Below are 9,562 nucleotides of genomic sequence, written 5' to 3'. Positions count from 1 at the left end.
TCTCGAATATATCGGGACTGGTAGCAGGGTCTTAGGAAGGTTGCCTGATACGTTCGATTGAAGACCCAGCTAATGACTTTGCCAAACGTGAACTGCTTGGGCTAAACTGAGAATAAGGCTGGAGAAATGTTTTGTGACTTTAAAAAGAGAAAAGGGCATTGTTTAAAAAGTGGAAGTCAAATCCTAGTGAGGAAAATAGAAAGGAGCATAAACTTTGTCAAATGAAGTGTAAAAATATAATAAGAAAAGCCAAAAAGTAGTATGAAGAGCAGCTAGCCAAAAACTCAGATAGTAATAGCAAAATGTTTAAGTACATCGGAAGCAGGAAGCCGGCTAAACGGCGAGTGGGGCCCTTGGACGATCGAGATGCTAAAGGAGCATTCAGATATGATAAAGTCATTGCAGAGAAGCTAAATGATTCTTTGCTTCAGTCTTCCTGGCTGAGGATATTGGGGAGATTCCCAAACCTGAGCCATTCCTTTTAGGTGACAGACCTGAGGAATTGTCCCGGAGTGAGGTGTCATTAGAGGAGGTTTTGGAACAAAGTGATAAACTTAACAAGTCACCCTGGACCAGAGGGCATTCACCCAAGAGTTCTGAAAGAACTCATGGTAAATTGCAGAACTATTAACTGTGGTTGTAACCTAGTCTTTAAATCAGCTTCTATACCTAATGATTGGAAGTTAGCTAACGTGACACCGATATTTTAAAAGGGCTCTAGAGGTGTTCCTGCCAATTACAAACCAGTAAATCTAACATCAGTACCGGGCAAATTAGTTGAAACTATAGTAAAGAATAAAATTGTCAGACAAATAGATGAACATAATTTGTTGAGGAAAAGTCAACATGGCTTCTGTAAAGGGAAAGCCTGCCTTACTAATCTGCTAGAGTTCTTTGAGGAGGTTAACAAATATGTGGACAAGGGGGATCCAGTAGATATAGTGTACTTAGATTTCCGGAACACCTTTGACAAAGTCCCTCACCAAAGGTCCTTAAGTAAAGTAAATTGTCATGGGATAAGAGGGAAGGTCCTCCCATGGATTGATAACTGGTTAAAAGACAGGAAACAAAGGGTAGGAATAAATGGTCAGTTTTCAGAATGGAGAGAGGTAACTAGTGGGGTCCCCATATTGGGACTAATCCTATTCAACTTATTTATGAATGATCTCAAGAAAGAGGTAAACAATGAGGTGGCAAAATTTGAAGATGATACCAAACTGCTCAAGATAGTTAAGACCAAAACAGACTGTGAAGAGCTTCAAAAGGATCTCACCAAACTAAGTGATTGGGCAACAAAATGGCAAATGAAATTTAATGTTGAGAAATGTAAATTAATGCTCATTGGAAAACATAATCCCAACTATACATACAATATGATGGGGACTAATTTAGCTACAACTACTCGAGAGATCTTGGAGTCATTGAGGAGAGTTCTCTGAAAATATCTACTTAATATGCAGCGGCTATCAAAAAAGCAAACAATGTTAGGAATCATTAACAAAGGGATAGAGAATAAGACAGAGAATATCTTATTGCCTCTGTATAAAACCATGTTACACCCACATCTTGAATACTGCGGACAGATGTGGTCGCCTCATCTCAAAAAATATATTTTGGTATTGGAATGGTTCAGAAAAGGGCAACAAAAATGATTTGGGGTTTGGAACAGGTCCCATCTGGAGAGAGATTTGAAGGACTTGGAGTTTTCATCTTAGAAAAGAGGAGACTAAGGGGGATATGACAGAGGTCTATAAAATCATGACTGGTGTGGAAAAAGTGAATAAGGAAAAGTTATTATTTCCATAACATGAGAACTATGGGTCATCAAACGAAATTAATAGGCAGCTGGTTTAAAACAAACCAAAGGAAGTTTTTCTTCACGCAGCGCACAGTCAACCTGTGGAACTCCTCGCCAGAGGATGGTGTGAAGACCAGGACTTTAACAGGGTTTAAGAAAGAACTAGATAATTCATGGAGGTTAGGTCCATCAATGGCTATTAGCCAGGATACATAGGAATCATGTCCCTGGCCTCTGTCAGAGGCTAGGAATGGGTGACAAGAGAGGGATTGCTTGAAGATTCCCTGTTCTGTTCACTCCGTGTGGGCCATCTAGCACTGGCCACTGTGGACCGACAGGACACAGGGGTAGATGGGCCTTTGGTCTGACTCAGTCTGGCCGCTTTTTACCTGCGGAGTGGGGGGGGCGTCAAATTGCGGAGACAGTGGCCCCGTGGCCTAGCCCGTCCCCTCACCAGAGCAGGGCTGGTCTGTAGGGGCAGCTAAAGCGTTGTCCAAGGCTGCTTGAAAGGCGGCAAGTCGAGGGGCCGGCCCAGCTCCATCGCGCCAGGCTGCCTGCGGAGGGGCCCAGGCCAGCCCGTCGTCTCCTTCGAAGAGCCTGGGATGTCCCTGTGGGGGAGACCCTGCTTGCTTGGCTCCTGTGGGGGCTAGGAAGCGGCGGGCGAATGCGTCTGGGCAATGAACTCGGGATTATTTTTTCTAATGGGCATTAATTTACATTTCTCATTGAATTTCATTTGCCATTTTGTTGGCCAGTCCCTGAGTTTGGTGAGCTCCTTTTGCAGCTCTTCACACTCCACTTTGCCCTGAATCGCCTTGCGCGACTTAGAGCAGCCTCGCCGTGGAACCCCCGTTCCAGCTGCTGGGGTGATGGGAGCGGCTGTGGGGCCGGGGACAGTTCCGGCTGAGGGCGGCAGAGAGATTTCAGTGGAGCTGGAAGTGGAGCCTGGGGCATCTGAGGGGACGGTTTTATCCAATGCAGCTGGAACGGCCCTGTCAGAGCCTCCCCTTGTGCCCGTGCATTTGCGCTTCAAAGATTTCTATGAGCTGGAGCCGGAGAAGTTCCAGAACAAGATGAATGGCATCACGCTGAGGCGCTGGCTGCTGCTGTGCAACCCAGGACTCTCCGGGGTCATTGCTGAGGTGAGCCGCTCGCGGCGCAAGGCGACAGACCCTGGGTTGGTCACACAATAGTCACAAGGGAAGAGTAAACAAAGGGGCCCAGATCTTCAGCAGGCACCAGCCCGTGTTCCCCCTGGCAGGTCTGGAGGGGCAGCCGTCCCCCTTCCTGAGCACCCGAATACACACACACATGCAATGGCGGCTGAAATGACCATGGAACTGCTGACCTCTGGCTCCATCTTCCCATGGGCTGAGGATGGATTGTGGGAACAGCATTATCTCCCTATGATTGAGTCTGTCTTAAATGGGGCAGGCACTGAAGAAAATATCTACAGCCACGCATACAGGCCAGCTCCCACACAACTTGAGTTCCCACTTTGTCTCCTTTGTTTACGGAGACCATACCTTGGCAGGAACGCTATACAGCACACTGAGACATCTAGTGGCTGATAATATATCATCATTGTACAATGGCCATCAGGTATTCCAGCTGGCGGCACATGCAGTCTTTCTTTGTTTAGCTGTATGGGAGTGCTGTGGAATTATGAGAGAGACTAAAACATTTTTGTACCCATCGTTTATTCCTTGAACACTAAAGCAGTGCGCAGTAGTAAGCAGCCACGAGAATGGGTGCCACGGTTTTGCCAAGACTGGTTCTCCTTTCTTTCCCAGTCAGGGCTGAGGCAGTTATAGCTGGGAAGTGCAGTGAGGCAGCCAGTGAGCGATCCAGCACAGAGACGGACGTGCAGCTCCTCTTTGATTTCCCTAGAAACTCGGAGACGGTTTTGTCATGGAGCTGAGCCAGCTGAAGACGTTGCTGGAGTTGTCGATGACGAGCTGTTTATCAGTGATGTGGCCAAAGTCAAACAGGTAACGGGCTGCAGGGACTCAGTCGCAGCCCTGGCGGGTGCAAGGGGCTGGAGTAGCGTTTACCCTGCAGAGCCGGCCCCTCGACGCCTGAGCTGCCAGAGGCCCATGGGCCAGCCCCGCCTGCTCTCGGGGCAGCGCCGCGTTGTCCCTGTTTGTCCAGCCCGGGGTGAAAAGTGGAAATATCAAAACTCTCCAGACTGAGCGATTCTGAACCTTTTTGAGTGGGACACTGAACCGCTTTGATTACCCTGTGCCCACCTGGCCCTATGGGAGCTGGCGTGTGGGTACCTCCTTCCCACTCCGATACCAGCTCCGGTGTTCGTGGCACTCCCAGGATGCACCAAGGCAGAGAGGACACCGTGGTGCATCGTGGGAGATGTAGTCTGGCCGGGGCCATGGGGCTTGATGTACTTGAGCAGCAGTCCCTGGAGGCCCCGCGGTGGGCGCTGGGTGATGCTGAACCCAAGGGAAAATCAGACCATTGTGGTGCACCCACAGGAATGTCGGCTTTGCCATAGCCCCCTGCCCGACTGCAGCACGACGCGGGCCGGGCAGCGCGGACCAGGCCGCCTTTCGCTGCCGAGACACTCGCCGAGGAACCAGGCACTTGGGGCCTGTCCCCGGTCCCGGCTGTGCCTGCTGCCGGGCTAGCGAATGCGCCTCCCGTTTCTCCTCCTTAGCCCCCTCCCACTCGCTCTCGTGTTTCCTTCCCCTCGGCCCTCATTCCAGCCTGTGCCGTCCTGGCGCCTCCCCCGCCCCTGCTCCTTCTCAGGCTCCTGCCACCCTCCCCTTGGCTCGTTCCTTCCTCCGCGTGTCCCCTCGGCGTGTCTTCCATTTTGCAGCTGGCCCCTCCTGTCTGCCGCTGGCGGGGCAGGAACACAGGAATTGCCATCGTGCGCTTAGGCAGGGGCCAGCACCCGCTCCTGCAGCTGTGGGCTAATGTGCCCGCAGGCAAGTCTCCTCCTGCCCCCCTCAGCGGGGCCGTGGTAGGTGCCCTGGAGCATGGAGGGTTGTAGCCCTTACTGGTGCGACTCCTGTTAGCTGTAGACACGTGGGATCCCTTTTTCATACCGCCAGACTCGGGCCGCCTTGCTACCTTGTGGCAGTGAGTTCCACAGGCTAATTCCACTCTGCATGCAGCAGTATTACCACTGATCCCTTTGAAATTCGGGAGCTTTCCATTTCCGTGACTCCCCTGGTTCTCGCACGGGCCAGACAAGTGAATAGCAGCCCCGTGGAGCTTGCTGCTCTGCCCAGCCCCGAGCTTCCTGGCCAGGCTGTTTCAGGCTGCAAAGAAGTGGATTTCCCCTGCATTTCCAGACGGGTGCGCGGCGTCTATGCGCACCCTTGGCTGACACTCGGGTATTAGCTGTGGCTGATGGTGGGGCAGGGCACGCGGCCCCTGCCTCCTGCAGTGGGTGGGAGCCAGGCAGCAGCTGCCAACAGGAAAGAGAGTCCCGGGCTTTGAAGTGTCAGGTCCCATGGAGCTGGTCTGGGAAGGGCCCTTGGGCCCCGGAGAGAGACCCAGCCCAGGGGTGAGGCCTGGCACACAGGACAGGGTCTTGGGGAATGGCCCCCGCTCGCAGAGGGAGAGGGCCAGGGACGCTGCTGCCCAGCTGGCTGCCCCCCCTTCCCAGGAAAAAAAGCTCAAATTCTCGGCCTACCTGGAGGAGCACTGCCAGGTGCCCAGGGCCCTGCAGAGGCGGGGGGGGGCTGGGCCACAGGGCGGGGACCTGGGGCTGCCTGTGGCCCAGTTGGGCCGTCCCCAAGCAAGGTTTGCAGGGCCCAGGGTTTCCAAGGCGAGCGCGGTGTCAGAGCCCTGCTCAGGGAGCCCAGCGTCCAGTTCCATCATGGGGACGGCAGGTGCTGAGGCCGGCTTGGCCCTGCGCAGCCGGCGGGCACGGTGATGGGGTGCAGGGTCCGCACCCCGCAGGGCAGAGCCCTGGGCACAGCGGGTTGCACCCATCCCCTCACCCTGCACCTCGCCCCTGGGGCCCGAGTCGACCCTCTTGCTCTTTCAGGCATGAGAGAAACCCCAGCGAAGTCCTCCGTGCCCAGGGCGGTCGTGATCGGGGGCAAGGGGAGGCTCCCTGCTGTGCAGGGGCAGCCCTCTGCCTCCCTCTGCGGGCGCCCGGCTGGGTGCACGTGCTGCTGGCCTTTGGGTGCTGGCTGGGGGGGCTCGGCAGGTCTGTGCCCTGCTCTGAGCACTGCCCAGGCATGAGAGGAAGGCAGAGGCCTGGCCTGTGAGCCCCAGCGTGCCAGGGGAAGGGGCTGGAGATTCGCAGCCGGGGGGGGTCTGCGCAGGACCCGGGGGCTTGGCCTTCACTGCACCAGGGGCGCAGCCCTGTCAGCTCGATGCAGCTCAGCGCTCGTTGTGTCCGTGTTGAGCTGGGCCGCCGGCCCTCGGCAGACAGGTCCTGCACCAGATCTTGGGGCTGTGCCCCCGCTGGCTGGCCTGGGGCCAACCGGGCGTTTCACCGCCTGCCCATGAATAGCATGGACCGGAACCCCCTCTGGCGCCGCCGTGCGAGGCCGTTTGACCAGAGAACAGCTCCCGCCTCAGGGACACGGGCTGGGCTGCTCAGCTGGACGCCAGCTGCTTTGACTGGCCTCACCGGAGGTGCTGGGAGTTGGTGGCTGCTGTGCCCCTGGCTTGGGCGGGGTCCCCTCCTAGGCAGGCTTTGCAGTTTGGTTCGCTGGCTCTCAGCCCCTCCACTGGGCACGTTGCTCCCGCCCAGGGCAGGCGCTTCCTTGCCGTTCTTAGCTGTCTGTCTGCCCCTGTGGCAGGCAGCACCTGGCTACCACATGGCCAAAATGATCATCAAACTGGTCATGCCCATCAGCCAGGTCAATAACGACCCCTCCGTCGGGGACAGACTCAAAGTCATCGTCCTGGAGAACTACGGAGAGTCCTTCGGCGAGAAGGGTGAGCCAGGGGGCGGGGTGGGGCTGGGGCTGGCAGTCTCCCCTCACAGGTTTGTGGGCAAAGCTGGCCTAGCATTACCCTGCTGGCAACCCCCCAGCACAGACAGTGGAGGACACCTGGCTCCCACCGGGTCAGCGCGTGAAATAAGCCAGCCCAAGTCCTTTACAGCTACAGCGGCACAAGGGCTCCCGCCGGCTGAGACCTGTCACTGAAACTCGGGCCTGTACGTGCGGCTGATGGAGGGCTGTCCTTGCTTGACGTGGCCAAGACCCCACAGCCCTTGGGGCTCGTACAGGAGAACAGGCCTGGCCGGGGAGGTGACCTACACGGGTGGCAGTAGGCCCTTGTGGGCCTCCTTGGCCTTCCCCCAGTCCCAGCTGCATCCTTCTGGGGGGGGGGAGAGTTTGCTGCTCGGGGGGAAGGCAGGGGGACTTGAGCCCTCAAGGCCATGCTCAGCTCTGCCCCAGGTCACACTAGGGCGCGGTGCAGTCTGTCTGGGGCCGCAGGAGCAGCTGGTGCCGGTGTCGTCAGTCGCACCCGGGGCTAACAACCAGGCACCGGGCTCCCTTACAGAACCCGAGAGCATGGACGCGGAAGGGCACCAAGAACATCGCGGCCGCGGGGAAGTTCTCCAGCGCCAGGACCATCAGCGAGTGCGCCCAGGAAATATGGGGATGGAGCCGTCGGCTGCGACCATGCCCCCACCGAACCGCCCCAGGGACTGAGCTGGGCGCCGGCCGTATGTCCGCTGGGTTCCCGCTCGCTTTGCCCAGCCCCACTGACCCCAGGCGAGCAGAGGGAGGTGCTTTCATGGGCACAGCTGGCATGCAAACAGCAGAACAGGAGGAGCAGCTGGGCCCAGGGGCTGTGGCCCTCAGCCACGCGGCACATCCTGGCCTGGTGGGGCGCCCACAGCTGGGGCAGCCTCCCATGCTAGTCAAGCGCTTTGAGGTCACAAGGCTGCCGTGGCCTGGGAGGGGGGAGTGAGTGCTGGCCACCCTGCTCTGGTGACCTGCCAGGGCACCCTAACCCCCACCCAGTCCCTGCTGGGGGACACCCAAGGGCTCCTCCCCTTGGAGCTGGGGCCTGGTTCTGTGATGCTTGGCTTTCCTGTTCTCTGGCTCAAGGAATGTGCCCCACCCCCGTGCGGCTCTAATTGCTCTGCCACAAGCCTGCAGGGCCCTGGTTGCAATGGCAGCAGCTGTGGCCTGGCTCTGAAATCAGCAGCTAGCAGGCTCACATGTGGAAAGCTTTGAACTTGGGGCATCCCCGCGGCTTCCTCCTCTGCCTCTACTCAGTGGCACCTGCTGGCCCAGCGTGGCCACAAACGTGTGCAGTGACTGTTGCCTCACGCAGACGCTGGCAACTGATTACCCCATCCCCCTGCCTGGTGGGGCTGCTGTTCTAATCCTGGGCTCTAGTCCTGACAGTCGCATGCTGAGGCCTCCACAAATTAGGCCCATGACCCAGGCCCTCCCCCCCCCCCCCCCCCAGCAAGCAACCCCACAGACACCAGGCCTGGCTACACCCCACCTCCTGGGCTGCCAGTGGCCTGTTGAATGAATGCTGGAGCCAACACACGAGTGAGGTCAGTAGCCCTGGCCTGCTGGGAATTCAGTGTGGGGTTAATTGGAAAGGTATAACAAGTGGGGTTCCTCAGGAGTCTGTTTTGGGACTGGCTCTGTTCAATATCTTCAACGATTTAGATATTGGCATAGAAAGTACGCTTATTAAGTTTGCAGATGATACCAAGCTGGGAGGGGTTGCGACTGCTCTGGAGGATAGGGTTATAATTCAAAACGATCTGGACAAATTGGAGAAATGGGCTGAGGTAAACAGAATGAAGTTTAATAAAGACAAATGCAAAATGCTCCACTTAGGAAGGAACAATCAGTTTCACACACACAGAATGGGAAGCGACTGTCTAGGAAGGAGCATGGCAGAAAGGGATCTAGGGGTTATAATGGACCACAAGTTGAATGTGAGTCAGCAGTGTGATACTGTTGCAAAACAAGCAAACATGATTCTAGGCTGCATTAACAGGTGTGTTGTGAGGAAGACACGAGAAGTCATTCTTCCGCTCTACTCTGCCCTGGTTAGGCCTCAATTGGCGTATTGTGTCCAGTTCTGGGCACCACATTTCAAGAAGGATGTGGAGAAATTAGAGAGGGTCCAGAGAAGAGCAATGAGAATGATGAAAGGTCTAGAGAACATGAGCTATGAGGGAAGACTGAAGGAATTGGGTTTGTTTAGTTTAGAAGAGAGATGATTGAGGGGGGATATGAGAGCCATTTTCAGGTATCTAAAAGGGTGTCATAAGGAGGCAGGAGAAAACTTGTTCATCTTGGCCTCTGAGGATAGAACAAGCAGCAATGGGCTTAAACTGCAGCAAGGGAGGTTGGACATTAGGAACTTTTTCCTACCTGTCAGGGTAGTCAAACACTGGAATAAATTGCCCAGGGAGGTTGTGGAATCCCCATCTCTGGAAATATTTAAGAGCAGGTTGGCTAAATGTCTATCAGGGATGGTCTAGACAGTATTTGGTCCTGCCATGGGGGCAGGGGCCTGGACTCCGTGACTCTCGAGGTCCCTTCCAGTCCTAGTGTGCTATGATTCTATTAATTAAGCCAGGCCGCACCTGCAGCAAAGCACCTGAGGGCAGGGCTGTGGGGCAAGATGGAAAATGAAATCTCAGCCTCACTGCTACTGGCAGGTCCGAAGAGGGACCTGCTATCCAGGCTGGCTCTGACTTTCAGCATGTAGCCTAAGAGCCAGCCACAGGTGTGGGGTCCCCACAGATCCAAGCAGGAGGTGGAGGACAGAGCCCTATAAGGCCCAAATATTCAG

The sequence above is a fragment of the Pelodiscus sinensis genome, chromosome 3 (genome assembly GCF_049634645.1).
Source record: "Pelodiscus sinensis isolate JC-2024 chromosome 3, ASM4963464v1, whole genome shotgun sequence".
Taxonomy (NCBI): domain Eukaryota; kingdom Metazoa; phylum Chordata; order Testudines; family Trionychidae; genus Pelodiscus; species Pelodiscus sinensis.
The sequence above is the reverse complement of the archived record's forward strand: the minus strand, read 5'-3'. Positions refer to the sequence as shown.